Source organism: Schistocerca gregaria, chromosome 2 (assembly GCF_023897955.1).
Source record: "Schistocerca gregaria isolate iqSchGreg1 chromosome 2, iqSchGreg1.2, whole genome shotgun sequence".
NCBI classification, from domain to species: domain Eukaryota; kingdom Metazoa; phylum Arthropoda; class Insecta; order Orthoptera; family Acrididae; genus Schistocerca; species Schistocerca gregaria.
In genome coordinates this window covers 161,272,619-161,291,503 of record NC_064921.1, presented here as the reverse complement: position 1 = coordinate 161,291,503, position 18,885 = coordinate 161,272,619, and the positions used below count along the sequence as shown (strand labels likewise).

The 18,885-nt window shown below is 41.2% G+C and overlaps 1 protein-coding gene across 2 annotated transcripts in view; it reads right to left on the bottom strand.

Annotated features, from left to right (window-relative positions):
• Positions 1–18,885, bottom strand: part of LOC126336587 (disks large 1 tumor suppressor protein) — a 4,198,467-nt gene that overhangs the window by 1,552,917 nt on the left and 2,626,665 nt on the right. The gene's annotated exons all lie outside the window — the stretch shown is intronic.

Sequence of the window (18,885 nt, the reverse complement as noted above, 5' to 3'; positions counted from 1 at the left end):
GCGACCATACTCATTTTCCATTCTCCCCTTTGTTAAATTAAGTTTTTGTTACAAAACTAGATTCGGACTGTAAATTCATCTTATTTCTAATCTGTTGTTTAATTTATGTCCATATAAAAGTTTGTTACATCCACATTTTTAGATAATATAATTACTTCTATGTGACAAAAATGTAATGTTTTTCTATGTCAACATTGCATGTCTTTTTTGCGTTTTCTGTACTGGTAATATCTGTGTAAGTCGGACATAATGTTGGTTTCTGAGACTTTCAGTTGTTACCTGGGGATGGCCTCAGAGGCCCAAAGCCGGTTCGTGACCAAATAAATATGATTTTACAGAACATTAGAAAGTGTTTTTCTTTGAATTGCTATTAGCAAATCCTCAGGAAACAGAAGCAATGAATTTACTTGCAGATCAAAATAAAATTTTTGCGCAACCTGTCACGTGTGTGGATAAGCAAAATTGTAGTCCTGCTACTGAGACTAAATTTCTTGGGATTTATATTCGAGAAAATGTTAAATGGAGTTCTTACATCACATCCCTACATCCGGAACTAGCAAAAACAGCTATTCGGGAAGAATTCTTTGCAACAACACTGGCACTAAAACAGTTGAGGCTACATACTTTTCTCGCGTACATCCACTAGTGAGGTACGGTATTGTTTTCTGGAGAAATGTATACCAGGCTAAATTTGGCTTCACGAAATAAAAGGCAGTCATAACAATATTGACACGTGCAAGAAACAGAAAACGATACAAACCTTTTTAAAAGATCTAAGAATCTTATAACTTCCCTGCATTTATGTATTGGAAGTAGTTATGCATCTCAAAAAAAAAATACACATAGGAAAGAAAACTTTCCTGCTCAAAACACAGTTGTCCGTGGTTACAGGACCAAGGCAAACTGTGAAATATATGAGTGTTATTGCAATCCCACTTTGCGCCGAATAGACGTATGTCATTCAGGAACAAAGCAACGCAACAGATTACCCCCACATTTCTGAACTACATATCCTTAGGAAATCTGACAACCACCCTACTGCAGAACACTTCTTATTCAGTCTATTGATATCTCATGCGTGAAAACATGTAATTCATACTTTAAATTATAGAAATAAGTTGTAAATATACAGCATAAGCTAAAATTTGTATCTATTCTTTATATGGATCTGAATTGTTATAACAATATAATGACAAACATTAATGGAAAAAAACCACTACAAAAAAATAATTACCGTAGAGTCATGAAATTTTGGGAGAACATTTGCCGGGGTAACATATTTAAGTGGTTAACTTTGCATTAATGTAAGAGCGAGGTAAGCCATAGCAACCGGGAAATGCTAGTACATTAATAACCGGTGTAACCGCAAAAGTGTTGAGTGAAAGCATGCGAGCGGGGGCCGAGCGGTTCTAGGCGCTTCAGTCCGGAACCGCGCGGCTTCTACGGTCGCAGGTTCGAATCCTGCATCGGGTATGGATCCGGTTGACGTCCTTAGGTTAATTAGGTTTAAATAGTTCTAAGCCTAAGGGATTGATGACCTCAGATGTTAAGTCCCATAGTGCTCAGAGCCATTTGAACCATTTGATAACACTTCCACCGTTTGTATGGTTTTTGTCATTTACACTGCCGCAATTTCGGGTTCTGAGCCACTAGAAACTGGAAAATTGGAAGCAATAAAATGTACAAATGATAAAACGTATGTAATAACATGGTCACATGTCTGCGTGGAGCATTATTTACAGTGTCAGTACATCTCACACATGTCTGCACAACACGTCGTCAAAATAACACAATTCATACATGTACGTCATGATATATAAAAACTAATCGTTCATAGACGTTCCATTTAACATTGTACACAGCAGGATTACGATTAATTTATTTCGAAAAGGGTATTTTTTAACATTAAGAGTGCCTATGTAATTCATTTCTATGAAATATTAACGTAATCGTCAGCCTTATAAGTATGTATTGAGCGCCAAGCCGAATAAACTACATAATTTCCATAATAGACGAGGCGGTAGCAACCAAAGACCACCATTCTAACTGAAACATACAGCTGTTTATGTCACTCTGATTCGAATAACAATCTCTGAGCTGTCACGGGTGAATCACACTGTCAGTTCTTGTTTATACATGTTTTGTGCACACCACGGCTCTGTATTTGTTAATATCAATACAGCACAGCTAATGAAAGTCTATCTGCCACGTACGTAACCACCCGTGAAACTAGTTTTGCATTTTATGATGATACGTCTACTTTTATATATAAAGATATGAACTTGTGCCAACGACATGTTATGCAGACGTATGTGACATGTACTGAAATTCTAAGTTAAATACTGTTCTCTCGCGTTAGTCCCGTGTGATCACATTATGCCATTTATTTTATCTCGTATATGTTTTATTGTTTTCAGTTTCCCAGCTGCACTTGATAATTACTCAAAAGCCTAGGTAGAGATAATGGAAACAGTCAAAAGGCGGGACTGTTATTTAAGAAAGGTCACAGGTTTCTTTCAAATATATGAGACCGTCACGGAGATGCTGGTGAAGCTGAACCGGCTTTCTATGAAGACAGAAGCGGTTTTAGTAAGTCTGAATTGCCACTCTGATCTGCAGATCTATGTTGCAAACGCAACTACATAGACCAGAAAGCGATCAACTTTACTCGAAAGTAGTCATATAATAAAAACAAATATCTAACTGATACGGCAATATAAACGATAAATCATAAATACAGGGTGACACAGGAAAACGGGAACGTTTCCACAATCCGATGAAACTAGAAGTGATGAAGGAAAGAAATTGCATTCATAGTAATTGAAACCTTACAACTTTGCCATTTACGAAACACTGATGGCATTTATCATTTTTTTTAAATTACGCCCTTTAGATGGCGTCCTCCTGAAGGAATTCATTCATGAGATCTGCTGTTGAGATTCCTCATTCACCGTTGCAACATCTCAGCTGGGATACTGTGAGTTGCATCCTGAATTCTCTGTTTTAACTCATCCTGGGCTCTTGGTCGAGTTGTGTAGACTTTGCTCTTTTGGTACCCCCACAAGAAAAAAAATCACAAACGGATAAATCTGGCGATCTAGGGGGCCAGGGAATGTTATCGAATCGTGATATCACACGGTTGCCAAACAATCCTCGCACATATGCCATTGATTGCCGTGCAATATGTAATGTCGGTCCGTACTGTTGAAACCAAGCTTCTTTTCAACGTTGGTAAAGTTGTTCAATGCAGGTGTAACGAAAGTTCGTAACATCTGCATGTAATAATCGGCATTGACAGTTATTGTGTTTCCCTGCCCACTTGCGAAAAAACACGATCTGATAATCCCATGTGATGAAACACCACACCACACTGTCACTTTATTAGCGTGTGAACGGCGCTCTTGAACGTCATTAGGATTTGTGTTTACCCAGTAACGGTAGTTCTGTTTATTCATATAACCTGTGAGATGAAAATGTGCCTCATCTGAAACAAACAATTTATTTAGAAATTCATTGTCGTTGCTTATTTTAGTTATCATTTGTTGACAGAATCCTAATCGTAACCGCTCATCGTTGTCCTTCAATTGTTGCACCATTGTTTGTATAGATGAAATTTTAAATCAAGGTGATGAATTCTGCGAACACTCTCCCGGGACATTACAACTACTGCTGTTTGCTTACAAATTGAACGCCGTGTGCTCCGTAAGACTCGCGTACAACATCAATGTTCGCTGGAGAACGCGCACTTCTTGGTCGTCCTGTTGGTTTCATCTCGAGGGCAGATCCAGTCTCTTCAAAATCATTAATCCAACATTTTATCGCGTGCTTCGACGGAACGGCATCATGACGCCCTAAATTATAAAAACGTCGAAACTCCCTTTGCGCCGCTACTAAACTACTATTGTTTTTATGAAACATTTTTATGGCTAACGCACGCTGTTGTCCGTTCCACTGATCCATGATTACTGAAATGGCGGACCGTTTACTCGCTAATTGTCACGAACCCGCAGTGCTGCCACCTGCCCATGGCTGCCACTACTCGATTCAAACATTCCAGTTATTCCGTGTTACCCTGTATAAACACAAGTGCGGAAATTGTCGCGACGAATATGTCGGCAGCAGTGAATGTCTGCTTTGTTATTTTTTATCTCCACTGAGTGACGTCAAGACGAAAGTTAAGAAAACGAAAAGCGAAAAATTTAGTTCTGCCTTCAAACGATACTTAATCGAAGATCACAATACAGTTCCTACGTTCGACCGTTGCACTACTGCGAAAATGTTAGATGTACGAGGGGTCTTCGAAAAGGCAAATTTCACAGTATTATGGCAGGTCAAATAATTATTTTAACGCTGTATCACGCTTCAAAGTGTCCTTAATACGTACCACTATTCAACTTAAGTCACCAAATCTCTGCAAGAAACGCTCGGAACATCCTACCAATCGTTCAAATCCTCGAAGACAAAAATCCGGTCCTTGGTTTCGGAGCCATTCGCGAACCGCTGTGCGAGCCTCCTCATCGTTGAAAAAGCTCTTTCCACCACATGTTCTCTCAGCTTGCCGAAAAGATGAAAGCTCTGGAGTGTATGACTCCCAAAAACCTCCCATCCAAAACTTTGAAGCCAAGCTTGTGTTGCGCGCGCCGTGTGGGGTGCTTCATTGTCTTGTCGCGCCGAAGAACAAGGCGCCTGCTTGATTTTCAGCGTCTCTTCTTCTTTCCTTTTTACCGACAAGAATCATACTGTCCCGCATACTTCACTTTTGGAGTAAGTTTACAGATGCCGCGCCATTTCTCTCCCACGTGCGATGCAGCTGTTATCCGTACCGCAGAATAACTGTCTCCGCAGTAAATCCGGAACATGTACTCTCTTCTGACAATTTGCCTCTCTTGTTGCGCAAGGGTCTTAGGATGAGACAACATGTATAACTTACTTTCCGAAGTCCCTAAATATTGGAAGTCAGTGAGCTCGGAATTGGAAAACAGCACTCTGACAGAGGAAACGCCACAGAAATTAATGCTATCTACATCTACATGACTACACTGCAATTCACATTTAAGTGCTTGGCAGAGGGTTCATCGAACCACAATCATACTATCTCTACTATTCCACTCCCGAACAGCGAGCGGGAAAAACGAACACCTAAACCTTTCTGTTCGAGCTCTGATTTCTCTTATTTTATTTTGATGATCATTCCTACCTATGTAGGTTGGGCTCAACAAAATATTTTCGCATTCGGAAGAGAAAGTTGGTGACCGAAATTTCGTAAAAAGGTCTCGCCGCGACGAAAAACGTCTATGCTGTAATGACTTCCATCGCAACTCGTGTATCATATCTGCCACACTCTCTCCCCTATAACGCGATAATACAAAACGAGCTGCCCTTTTTTGCACCCTTTCGATGTCCTCCGTCAATCCCACCTGGTAAGGATCCCACACCGCGCAGCAATATTCTAACAGAGGACGAACGAGTGTAGTGTAAGCTGTCTCTTTACTAAATGCTAATTCTGTTCAAAAAAATCCGGAACATTCGTAATTTCGCAACAATTGTGTGTTGGAGCGAAATCCCGTTGGCATCCCTGCACACGCCTGTGTTGAATGTGTAACTGCCCCGAAGCTTCATTGTTGTATGTCAGTCAGTTACTGTTCAGTGATGTATTGAGTAGAGCGTCGTGTCGCACAGTTTTCGAATTTCGAAATGGCAGAGTTAGAGGAGCAGTGCGTCTGTATTAAATTTTGCGCGGAACTGAAGAAACCTTTTACAGAGACACACCAAATGGTGCAGGAAGCCTACGGTGACGAGTGCTTAAGCCGTACTCGGTGTTACGAATGGTTCACACCGTTCAAAAACGGCCGGACGGAAGTTAAAGACGACACTCGTCCAGGGCGCCCTTCGACGTCTACCAGCGACGCACATGTCAGGAATGTCAACGAAATTGTGCGTGCCAATCGAAGACAGACTGTACGAGAGATTGCAGAAGAATGTAATATTTCTGTTGGATCATGTGATGAAATCCCGACACAGAATCTTGGAATGCATCGTGTTGCCGTGGAGTTCCCCCGTCCCACGGCTTATGAGTCAAGGCCAGAAAGGCCTTCATCTTGCAATCTGTGAAGAGCTATTGGATCGCGCAGATCAGAACGATATGTTCCTTGAGAGAATCATAACTTGTGATGATACTTGGGTCTACGGTTATGATGTTGAGACCAAGGTTCAATCTTCACAATGGGTCGGAAATGGTTCTCTCAAAAAAAGCTCGTCAGGTCAGGTCAAATTTCAAATTCGTGCCACAGGAACAAACTGTTAATCGATGGCACTATCGGGACGTGTTGCGGCGCCTGTGAGAAAATGTGAAAAGGAAACGGCGTGAAATGTGGCGAGACAATTCATGGCTTTTGCATCACGATAACGCACCCGCACATTCATCTCTGTTGCACAGAAAACGAAATCACTGGCCGCTGCAGAGTTTTCTTATTTCCTTAGCTGAAAACCCCGTTGAAAGGACGAAGATTTGCAATGATAGACGAGATAAAAGAACGAAACTTCCTGGCAGATTAAAACTGTGTGCCCGACCCCGAGACTCGAACTCGGGGTAGAGCACTTGCCTGCGAAAGGCAAAGGTTCCGAGTTCGAGTCTCGGTCGGGCACACAGTTTTAGTCTGCCAGGAAGTTTCGTATCAGCGCACACTCCGCTGCAGAGCGAAAACGTCATTCGAGATAAAAGAAGATTCACAGACGGTGCTTCGCACGATCCAGCAAGAGGCTTACCAAAACTGCTTCCGGAAGTGAAAACGGCGTTGGCAGCGGTGGATCAATTATGGAGGAGAGTATTTCGGAGGAGACGATGCACAATAAGTAAAAGTTAAGCGTAGATAAATTTTGTGTACAAAGTTCCGGAATTTTTTTGAACAGACCTCGCATGTGCAGGAACTGCCCACTTTGCGGGCATCAGTGTGCCTATGTCGCTGGAACAATGGAGCGTTGATCATCATACGTGAGCACAATATACGTTCCATATTTCTACAAGAAATCAACGTCAGTAAGATACGTCTCGACGCCATTTACATTCGAGAATGTCAAAACACAATCTTCAAAGACGACACTACTTGCGTATTCACATATACGAATCTAAGTAAAACGAGGAAGATACTTCATCGCGATGTCATCTGCAACAAAAAGCAGCGAAATCAACAAATATGCATTTTTGCGTCGTTCACGTCAGAGCGAAGATCCTTCGGTAGCTAACTGAAGCTCTGAAGATGAATCTGTGCTTCGGAATGTACAATGGTGAATAAAGTAAAAACAGTCCGCAGCTCGTGGTCGTGCGGTAGCGTTCTCGCTTCCCGCGCCCGGGTTCCCGGGTTCGATTCCCGGCGGGGTCACGGATTTTCTCTGCCTCGTGATGACTGGGTGTTGTGTGATGTCCTTAGGTTAGTAAGGTCTAAGTAGTTCTAAGTTCTAGGGGACTGATGACCATAGATGTTAAGTCCCATAGTGCTCAGAGCCAATAAAGTAAAAACAAGCAGACGAACATTATTATTATTATTATTAATCTTCCCATACATGTGACTGCATACTGCTAAAATATTGACTATAATTTATCATTATCTTACTGCGACAGGAAAGACTTCATGCAGTTCCATATTTGCACAGCTACAATGCTGGACACCCGCAAAGCAATCCTTGCAAGGAAGTAAGTAACGTGGAATTCATTTGAATGTGACAATACATTAATCTGCATTATCATTTTCTGTTGCAGAATCATGTATCGTATACAAAGAAAGTGCTAACAGCGAATGGAGATATTGAAAGACAGGAATGGTACAGTCATAATGAATAACATCCACAGCAGAGAAAGAATTTTAGCATGTCTACAGCATCTCATTACATCTGACAAATGAATGCAAACGAGACGTGGGGTCTTGAAGAAAGATGTAAACGAAGGGGTGAGGTAGATGAATAGAAAGCTGTGCACGTGATTTATGAGATGCTGCATATGCATTTCTCTAAAGCACTCCTCATATAGTGATCAATACAACGGATCCAAGTCCGGGGCATGCGTCAGAACCGCCGTAACATTTGCCCCATAGATACCCAGTAGATAAAGTTTGCAGTGTCAAACATAGTCAGTTGATCAACACTTGGCTCGCTAACGATGCCTAACGAAAGAAAATTCCACTAATAGCACAAGAATATATTGACAGTGAACACTTAACACATAGCTCAATCCCAGCCGTTCATCTGCTGGTGTTATCAGGCTGAATTTATGGATAACGTGTGTGAACTGGAAATATATGCGATCTCCGCTGGCAGCACAAGCATTATATATGACTCTGAGAACAGGTGCACACCACAGATGATTATATAACGACGGATAAAAATTAGATCAAAAGACCGAAAAAGCGTACAGGATTGGATTAAGAAAAGCGCGCGCGCGCGCGCGCGCGCGTCTTTGTGTGTGTGTGTGTGTGTGTGTGTGTGTGTGTGTGTGTGTGTGAAGCCTATCTCAGAAGAAAGTGCTCTAATGGCCGAGTGCACCAACCCCGGTCAAAAAGCACGATAACCAAGGTCCCGTGACCATGGTTAAAAGTAAACCGTGTTGAAAATGTTTAGCATTGCCAACGTTAATCGTCGGTCAGCAAAGCGTCATCAGCCAATCGTGCATTTGGCCACGGTAAACTCAGTACATCGCAATCGAACGTTCCCTGGCGATGAGAAGTTGTTAGTAAACGTGAAATTGCACAGACAATCGCTGGTGACTGACTTCACATGCTCTCTTTGCCGTGTTTTCCGTCAACAAGCAGAAGTGTTTATACTTACCTCGCTACTTGTCACTGATCTGTTCGTTTGTTTGGAGAAAAAAACGAGAACACCTAATTTCTCGAAGTACGTGATAGACGTACTTTCTGAAGCGGTGGGAGCGAACGCATCTGTTCTCGAAAATAAGAAAATTGACGGCTGAAGTTTAAAAGAAAAACAGCCAATGTGGTCACATGTGGAGGCGCAGTTTGATTCTACTCCTGGTACGTTTACTGATAAATTAATAACTGTTCTGGGGTCATCGTAAGGATAGGATACGGTTCACTCTGGCTTTTAGTTTTAAATTTGAAAGTGTTATTGGCGCACCACTGACATGGCAATATCATTTACGACTGAAATTGTTTTGTTTGTCTAAACTTTAAAATCCAATGCTGTAGTACTGTTAACTAAATATTATGTCACTAACGGAAGCTTTTTAATTGAAAATTGTGAACATAGGTTTTTCAGTTAGCCCTGTGCCGTGTTCTTCATATATGTCCATACCACTTTTCTTAAATGTACTGAAATGTAAACAACACCCATATATAGACCTTAGATTTTTATTGCAGTTATAAGTTAAAAGCCCCAGAGTGCAAAATAGACTTATGAATTGAAAATAATATAACAATTAATTTATGGTGCTGCAAACTACAACACTTATTTAATTCCAGTTGTGACAAAAAAATCCTGCGACAGGCTGAAAACCTGTTACGGAAATGTGAAAAGAAGGCTAGGAAAAGATCTCGCAGAAGAAAAATCTGAAGTGTATAAAACATGTGGGGGGGGGGGGAAACCAATCCAAAAAACGAAGATCGATGATCGGGCACAACTGCTTGAAATTGTTGGTTCATCAATGAAACCGTTAAGAAATGTGTATGATGCCGATGCACAGCTTAGTATGATTTTGAATGTCGATGTTGTTAACATGGAGTGCAGTGCAGTGCAGTGAGTGCAGTGAGAACACACCAACTGTTTCAGTTGTCTAATTAGCAGAGTGCACATAACATAGCACTTCCCACATACCCGACGTAATGCAAACTACAGAGACATCAAAGAATGTTCTGGTGGATGTCACCCAGCTGCAGTCTGTTTCACAGTCTCCTGATCTCCGCAGAGAAAACACTTGCATACTGAAAAATACGTGGCATTGTTGCAGGATGCCTGCAAAACCAGGGCCATTAGGTTCTGGAACTGAAATTGAAAATGTGTGCAAGAAGAGAGTGGAAGTATTGGAGGCCCAGTTACATATGGTGAAGGCAGAAGGAGCTGAGAATTAAAAATTTAAAGATTCTGGCCCTACGAGAAAGATTAAAATACTTGAAGAAGAAAAATGCCATTACCATGTGATTTTTTCCTGTGATAGTGAATTTTTATATATATTTTTTTCTTTCTGAGTTGTATTTTAATATATCAAAGTTGTCTCACAATTCAAATTGTTTCTCTGTGTTTGTCCCATTAGTGATGATTGCTACTTTTCTAATTGTCTGTCTAATATCTGCTTACAGCTTATTTGACACTGAATTAAGTTTCGTGCAACCACTTAAAATTATGATTACTTCATAAATAATGCACACGTTAGCATTGTTGCTGTTTACATATGTCAACAGCTGTAAGCTGAGTTGACTGTTACTGAAACAAAATAACAGTAATAATCCATTCTTATTACTCTAACTTTGTACTGAAGCATATGTGCTGTAACAGTTATCTACACGAGTATGAGTTGACTGTTACTGAAACAAAATAACAGTAATAATCCATTCTTATTACTCTAACTTTGTACTGAAGCATATATGCTGTAACAGTTATCTACACGAGGCCCAATGTAATCAAGTTATTCATTGTTTATGCCAGAAATATCATAAGATATAATTTATGAAGAAAAGTGCTCTAAACCATAACTTCGTGTGTGCCTTTTTTCTAGCACCTGGTAATGTTTGTAATGGAAACCTGTAACTTTTATGACAATAGTGTTTGTTGTGAGACATTTGCGAGAAATACACTGCCATGATGGGGCACTCCTTTCTGCAAAAGTAAGCATAGGATGTGTGGCTTTCCTAGCAATACTCTGCACCTGCTAATGTTTATGATGGCAACCCGTAACTTCTGTCACAACTGCATGTGTAGTGAGGCATTTTTCAGTGGCACTACCTATAATGGGGACTTCCCTTCTGCAAAGTGAATATTACATACGTGAAAAAACTGCATCAATATAAGTGACAGAGTGAGGGACGGTTTTTTCCTCAGTAATAACATATGGCACTTCTTACAGGCAACACACAGCATTACGGTTCCACTTTCAGATCTTGCCAAGTAGCACACTAGTCAACTAATTACAGCTCTTGCACTGATCCCCAAAATATTAGACACTACTCATAAAATTCCACTGAATTTTGTACAAATGTGAACTTGATTTCGGTGGCAATTTGTAAACACCAATTTTTCTTCAATTTCATCCATTTTTCTGATACTACACTGTTGTACATAATATTGTGTAAAGTGCTGCTACGGACATGATTGGCTAGAATTAACAATGTAATTCAATTCTTTGCACAGTTTGTTTGCCACTACATCAAGATTTTTCTAGAAATCTGTAGCCTTGTAGCAGCACACAGTTATGTTTGAAGCAAATCATATTGTAAACAAAGAGTAGTGACTAATTCATAAACAGTTTAACAAATGAACAATCCCGAACTGGCATTTTATGTTATTACATAAATGATTATTTATTTTGTGTCTTTGTATTTACTATATGTTCACAAATTTTTGATAATCCAGTCAATAACACTGCATTAATAGTGAGCAGAATTGCGGTATAATAATCTCAAATCTGAAAGCTTCTCATCATAAACAGTGAGCTCTTTCAATATTGTACAACTGTTAGACATTCACATATTTGTTGTTACAGCAGAAAATTTAAGAAAGGTTTAGGATCTATAGTGAACATACTACAGAACTATCCCATCATATTTTGTCTCTCTCGCTCTTACTCACGCACTCTCTAAATGTAATAGAGTCATTCGTTCCCAAATTTATGTACATGCACAGAAACTGAACGTGTATATGTTACCTTATTGGAAATATTCATTTATTACAGCATAGCTAACTGATCTTTCTGGTAATGTGTTATCGCGATACCTCTGCTGTCCAGGGAGCATAGGTTCGTTATCTTCAATGTTGGGGCCTCTCTCATCACGTAACTGATTCAAAAGTAGAGCAATTTCTAGATCTTCTGGTGATTCTTCACTGCTCGTAGTCCTGGCAATGTTATGCAAGACAGCCGTACTCACAATTATTGACATTGTTTTCTGTCGATTATATCTTGTTCCTCTCCCACAAACCAATTTTCTCTCAACAGTGTTCCTAGTTCTAATATGAGACTTGTTATACCGATGCTCTGCTTCATTTTGTGGAGTTAAAAGTGGAGTTCACAAGTACGATCTACATGCGTAAACACTATCTCCCAATAAGCGACCTTGTGGTATTTCTCCGTTTTCAAATTGAACTCTGCGAGCGCAGTTGAGAAATATGGTACTGTCATGCTCAGAGTCCGACCATCGAGCGACAATACTTCTTATTAACAAATTGTGATCACTATTGGTTTGACAGTTAAAGAAAAAAAGATACTAAGAATACCAGGAAATTGGTGCAGCTGACTAAAACCATACATCACACAGCTCACTTCTTCTCTTGTATGAAATTTTATAAAGCCAGGAGACACTGAAGCTATGATGTCTGATACATCACTGATGGTTTGTTGTGCTGTTGTACGATGTATATTATTGTTGTCGCCAATAACAATGTTGAATGTATGTGTTGCATACGCTGTTAAAGTAATCAAAAATCTTTTCATCAGCTATATAGGGTTATTACGATCATCAGGAAATTCTAACTTATCATTAATTTGGTTTAATAACCCCTACACTGTTTCTTTCGAGAGACGAAATCTCTCTTCAAACTTCCTGTCACCATAATCTTCAAAAGGGTTTCCCCGTTCCACAATCTAACACGGTTTCGGTCACGATTTAAATGGTCAAGGTATAATAATTCTTCCTCAATGCCATCCATAACATCAACACGCACCGCCATCTTAATAGCGTATGCATCTAAAACCGCGGTTATGTCGAGAAAACAGGAGAAGAGCCACGGATAAATGTGACCCCGGTCAATTCCCTCGTGAAAGTTACGTCGGTATTGGTGCACCAGAACTTTGCGTTGAACAGGATTATATATCGACTTAACCGCGGTTAACTGGTAATCGAGATTGGTGCACTCAGCCGTAAGGTTTCTGTTATAGATTTCACTAACAGATAGAATAATTCGCGAGGATGATGTGTGTGTAATTTATAACTGTAGCGATGATGAGTGAATAATACACGTACTGTAATCTGTTCCACACTTAATTGGTGTATGGAGTGACATCTCGTGGCAATGATGGAAGCTACGAGCTGGTCAACTATAGAGGCGGCGATATCTGGCGGAAAAAGCGGTAAACAGCCACCACAACTCCAGAGAACACCGAATCTTGACCAGGCTCTACGTAAATACAGTAACTGTACCTAAACATATTATAAAATCCCCCGCCGAGTTTTTCTGCTGTGTGTGAAAGGTAATGTCAGGAACTGCTGTACGAAATTTCATACAGTTCCATGATCAGACAGACTGATTCATGGAGAAGATTTGTATGTATAAATTATTATCGCTAAGCCAGACAAATATTCCGACCACAGATACTTCGTGCTGCCTGCGAGAAGCTGGGTCAGGTGGCTTGTAAACGTAAAACATATGAAATGTTTACGTAAGTACTCAGTAAGTCGCTTTAGCATAACTTCGTATATATCCCAATTCAGAGAAGTACACCATTTCAAATGCTCACGTCCGCCGGCCGCTGGGGCCGAGCGGTTCAGCCGGCACGGTAGCTCAGCGTGTTCGGTCAGAGGGGTTAGCTGCCCTCTGTAATAAAAAAAAACTGAGTTAATCGATCAACTACGGATATAAACGGATGTCTTACGACGTCAGCGCCGAGCAGATGAAAAGAAAAAAAAAAGCAAAAAGAGAAGTGGTTCTAGGCTCTTCAGTCCGCAACTACGCGACTGCTACGGTCGCAGGTTCGAATCCTGCCTCGGGCATGGATGTGTGTGATGTCCTTAGGTTAGTTAGGTTAAAGTAGTTCTAAGTTCTAGGGGACGTATGACCTCAGATGTTAAGTCCCATAGTGCTCAGAGCCATTTGAACCATTTTTTTTTTCTCACGTCTGAAAATTATAGTACATGTGTCATGTAATCGATTAAAATAGCAACAGACTCTCACTACTTTGACAACGCCATTGAAGCCACCGCCAAATACAGTGCAGGAATCATAGCCAAGTATAAATAGAATATGGAGCTTGTTGTAACGCATATAAAAATCTTGTCTGTGTAGAGTTTGAACAGAATAATTGAAAACAAGTCACTTCTTGTATATTGAAAGAACAATAATAATATGCGAAGGCGAAAGGACCGAAAAATCAGAATAAACTGAAAGTCCCATGCACTAAGCTTGCTACAATCAAAGTTTTCTAGGGGTGTGCAAAAGTTGAAGTTCCAAGAGAATGACCAAAGGTTAAAGTCCTGAAAGGATGCACAAAATTTTCAGTCCATCATATCGCTGATGAAAAACAAAGATAAATGATACAGAGTTCAACTGCAGGTCAAAGCATCGAAGGCTGCTGTTCTTTAATGTAGGGTGTAGGTCTGTAACTGGCAGATCCTGGAGGCGAAGGTCGAAGTAGATAGTGGGATCGCCACAGTGACAGCTCCAGACCACGATTTTGATTGTGGGAATCCTTTTGCAATTGGCGCCTAGCGCAGGAAACTCACTAAAGAGAAGTTCTCGAGCATAGTCCAGGAACCCTCCTAAATACTTCCCGAGCAACAGGATACTGCATGTACTACTTTCGGTCACATGACCTATGGAGGAGAAGCGGTCCACAGGGTCAGTGACCTCTGTTGGTACTTGCGTTGCTACCTGGTGGTCGGGCGGAGTGCTGCAACCCCTTGTCTGACGTCTAAAGAGCTGTCCTCTGCAAGGTCTGTGCCCATATCTGTGTTGCTGGTTGCTGGCTGAGTATGTCCAAGGACTCGATACAGCAACCATAATTTGCACAATGTAATATAGAAATGTATCCTCGCCACGACCAGTATTTGCACTTACTAACGAAGGACTGCAAATGGCTGTGCGGTTCTGTAAGTTGGATAAACGATGTTCCTTTCCGTCTGCGTTTGGTAAAAATCAATCTTTCTGCTTTGGAGGGTTTTTGTCTTGCATTACTTAGCTTCCTGTGGTGTGACAGTTCTGCCGGTGGAGTCATAAAAATTTACGTAATTGAAAGACAATAAAGCAAATTTTTAAGCTACCCTAAAATCAATTCTTCTGGACAACTCTCTCCTATTCCATACACAATTTTTTGTTTACAAAATGGTAGCATGTAGAATACCAAAGTTTCAAGGGTAGTTGTGCTAATAGGACTGAAAAGCAATATCTTCATTAATGCTACATTCATTAATGTTGGATTTTGACCAGTTTATCAGTTAGGGATTTGTAAATGACCAGCGTGCAATCATCCAGTAAAACTAATCATGTAAAGTGATTTGTTCCACATCATTGCGACAAAAATGATGAATGGAATATGTAACTACTAGCGAACTATGTCTAGCAGGTAGATCCAGGCTGTTAACAAGCGCTTTTCCCTGACTGGGATGTTCTCTGCAGGACGCCAGACCAGAAGCATCACGTAGGCAAATTGAAAATATACTGTGTTGGTTAGTAATTTACAGAAAACTCTTCCATATTTAGGCTCTTCGTTTACACACTTCATTACTCTCGCAATCTTGGAAACTGATAAATGTAAAAGTATAAAAGGTTTTAATACGATATTGTTGGACGGTGATTGGAGGGGGGGAGTGGATTTATACTCCCCTAAACCCCTCAGATTTTCGTCAAACTTCCTGACAATAATTACAGAATTTAGACTACAAATTTTATAAAAGTCAATGTTCACACAATTTTTAGTTATTGGCTATACAAGTTTCGACTTTCCAGTAGCGCTATCAAATAAGGCACAATGTACAAAAACAAACATGTCAACTTTACACTAACAAATTAAATGAACATCTAACTACAGTACACTACGTAAATTGAAAGTGTTACCAGTGTTTTCTCGGCCACTGGCAGCTGCGATGCTGGAACACATCCTCAAAGCAGCAAAATCCTCGCGGACGGGTTCGTCGTCGGTTGCTAAACTATCATAAGTCATCGCTGACGGTGCTGTCGCTTAGCAACGCAACATCGCCCTGCCAACACAGATGTTCCTTCTGTTGCGATGAATCTGCAGTTCGCGCGCAGTCCAAGCTGACATTAGGCACGGTGAGTATTGGGAACTACTATATAGGTAATTCCCATTTATGGTGGGTCCTCCGGCAAGGACTGCGCTACTAGCAGGACAGGTCCATTCACTGATTTCTTTACCTGGAACCCTTTAAATTACGCCATATGATAATTCGACACTAATTGCTTCCTATAACACACGGCGCAGTTATTTACTAATTTTGTAAACATTTTTCATAATTCTCGACTGCTCTGTAAAAACTGTAAAGCACTCTTACGTAAGATGGCATGCTGAAAAATAATGGCTCAGAATTTATTTTTTTCTCGATATATGTTTTGCGATACATTCTCGTATCTGTTTTCGGTGCGCGGTTTCGTCCAGATTGTTTGGACGAAACACGTGACTTATTTTCAGCACGTCAATATTTTGTCAGACAGCAGCGTAAACACCTACTTGGGCATCATCATTTGTTGCAGGTCGTGGTTGACGTTTCACATGTGGCTGAACACTCCCTGCTTCCTTAAATAATGTAACTATCCGGCGAACGGTCCGGACACTTGGATGTCTTCGTCCAGGATACCGAGCAGCATACATCGCACACGCCCGTTTCGCATTTTGACCACAATAGCCTTACATTATCAGGAACTCGACCTCTTCCGCAATTGGTAAACGGTCCATTTTAACACGGGTAAGGTATCACGAAGCAAATACCGTGCGCACTGACGGAATATTACGTGATACCAAGTACGTTTGTGACTATTACAGTGCCATCTATCACAAAGCGAAAAAAGTGGTCCAACTATAACATTCATATTTCCTTACGTACTACACGAATATGTCATAAAAACGGGGGTTCCTATTTTAAAAAATGCAGTCGATATCTGTTTGACCTATGGCAGCGCTATCTAGCCGGTCAACCATAGCGCCATCTGGTTTCCCCCTCCCAGCTAGACGAGTTTCGTTCTTTGTAGTTTTTTTTGTTTGATGCTTATTTCGTGAGATATTTGACCCGGTCATCATCAGTGGACCGCCCTGAATAGTCAAAGTTAACGAGTTCACACACGCTCAAATATGAACAACTCGCGAATTCAGGCCGGTATTCGTTAGGTACGGAGATCGAAACGAAAGAGAGAGTACAAAGCTACGAGAGTTGAAGAGCGGGAGATAACTGTACGGTATAAAGTACGAGAGGCAGGGAACAGCAATCAGCAGATTCATACAAACTGTCGCTCCCCTCGGCAGGAGCGAGTCGGTCGGGGAAGGTGGGGACGCAGCATTCGCGGTTCGGCTCCAGCGGTGGCTTCCTTTGAGCCTAGCGCGCAAGGAAACGCAGCTGCGTGGCCACACGTGCCGCGGGCTGCTAGGTGAGGAAGGAGAACAAGGCGATGAATGCCCCCGCCTGACAAAGCGTCTCCGAGACGCACGAAAATTGCTTCGCGTAGCGACTACAGCCACAGGCGAACCAACTTTGATTACTGCGGCGCACTCGTCGTATTAACGGGGAGGAGCGTTTGAAAGCGGCGCTGATGAGAGACCCCGAGGCGGGCTCTGCTCTCCGCCGACTCGTGGAACACGTGGATCCTGCCTTCCCAGATTACCGAGAGCCGTTCTGGCTGCTAAACAAGACACGATCTTCACTAGTGTTGTGACGTTTCCATCGGAAACGACACGTTCCTTTTCGATTATCTTTATTAAAATCTACCGCACTGGGCGAACACTCAAACGCCCCTAATCATCTGAACGACGCTCACAGCAGAGCTACTATCGCGTGTTGCAGAATACTAGCAGCATTGGCTGGAGTGACAAATGGCCCGCTTCGGAATGTTCGTTGAGAAGAGCAAGCTACTATTCATAAATGTACTTCTACACGGGCAACCGTAATTGCTTTCTACGGACAATGCAGACGAACAATAATACCCTCGCAACGTTTGCGTCCACATCAAAAGCAGACACGTGACGGCAACCGGAAATCTCTTAGGTAGTACATTTCTGGGCCAGAACTGTTTATGTACGGCCCACGAAACAGATGAAAGCGAACTACTGGAAGTGACAACATATCTTCTACTTTTGCATTCCACTGTTAGTTTAATAAGCCATGGTTGCAAAATACTAACACAAATTCCTTACAGACGAATGGAAAAACTGGTAGAAGCCGACCTCGGGGAAGATCAGTTTGGATTCCATAGAAATGTTAGAACACGCGAGGCAATACTCACCTTACGACTTATCTTAGAAAATAGATTAAGGAAAGGCAAACCTACGTTTCTAGCATTTGTAGACTTAGAGAAAGCTTTTGACAATGTTGACTGGAAACTCTCTTTCAAATTCTGAAGGTTGCAGGGGTAAAATACAGGGAGCGAAAGGCTATTTACAATTTGTACAGAAACCAGATGGCAGTTATAATAGTCAAGGGACATGAAAGGGAAGCAGTGGTTGGGAAGGGAGTGAGACAGGGTTGTAGCCTCTCCCCAATGTTATTCAGTTTGTATTTTGAGCAAGCAGTATAGGAAATAAAAGAAAAATTCGGAGTAGGAATTAAAATCCAGGGAGAAGAAATAAAAACTTTGAGATTCGCCGATGACATTGTAATTCTGTCAGAGACAGCAAAGGACCCGGAAGAGCAGCTGAACGGAATGGACAGTGTCTTGAAAGGAGGATATAAGATGAACATCATCAAAAGCAAAACGAGGATAATGGAATGTAGTCGAATTAAATCGGGTGATGCT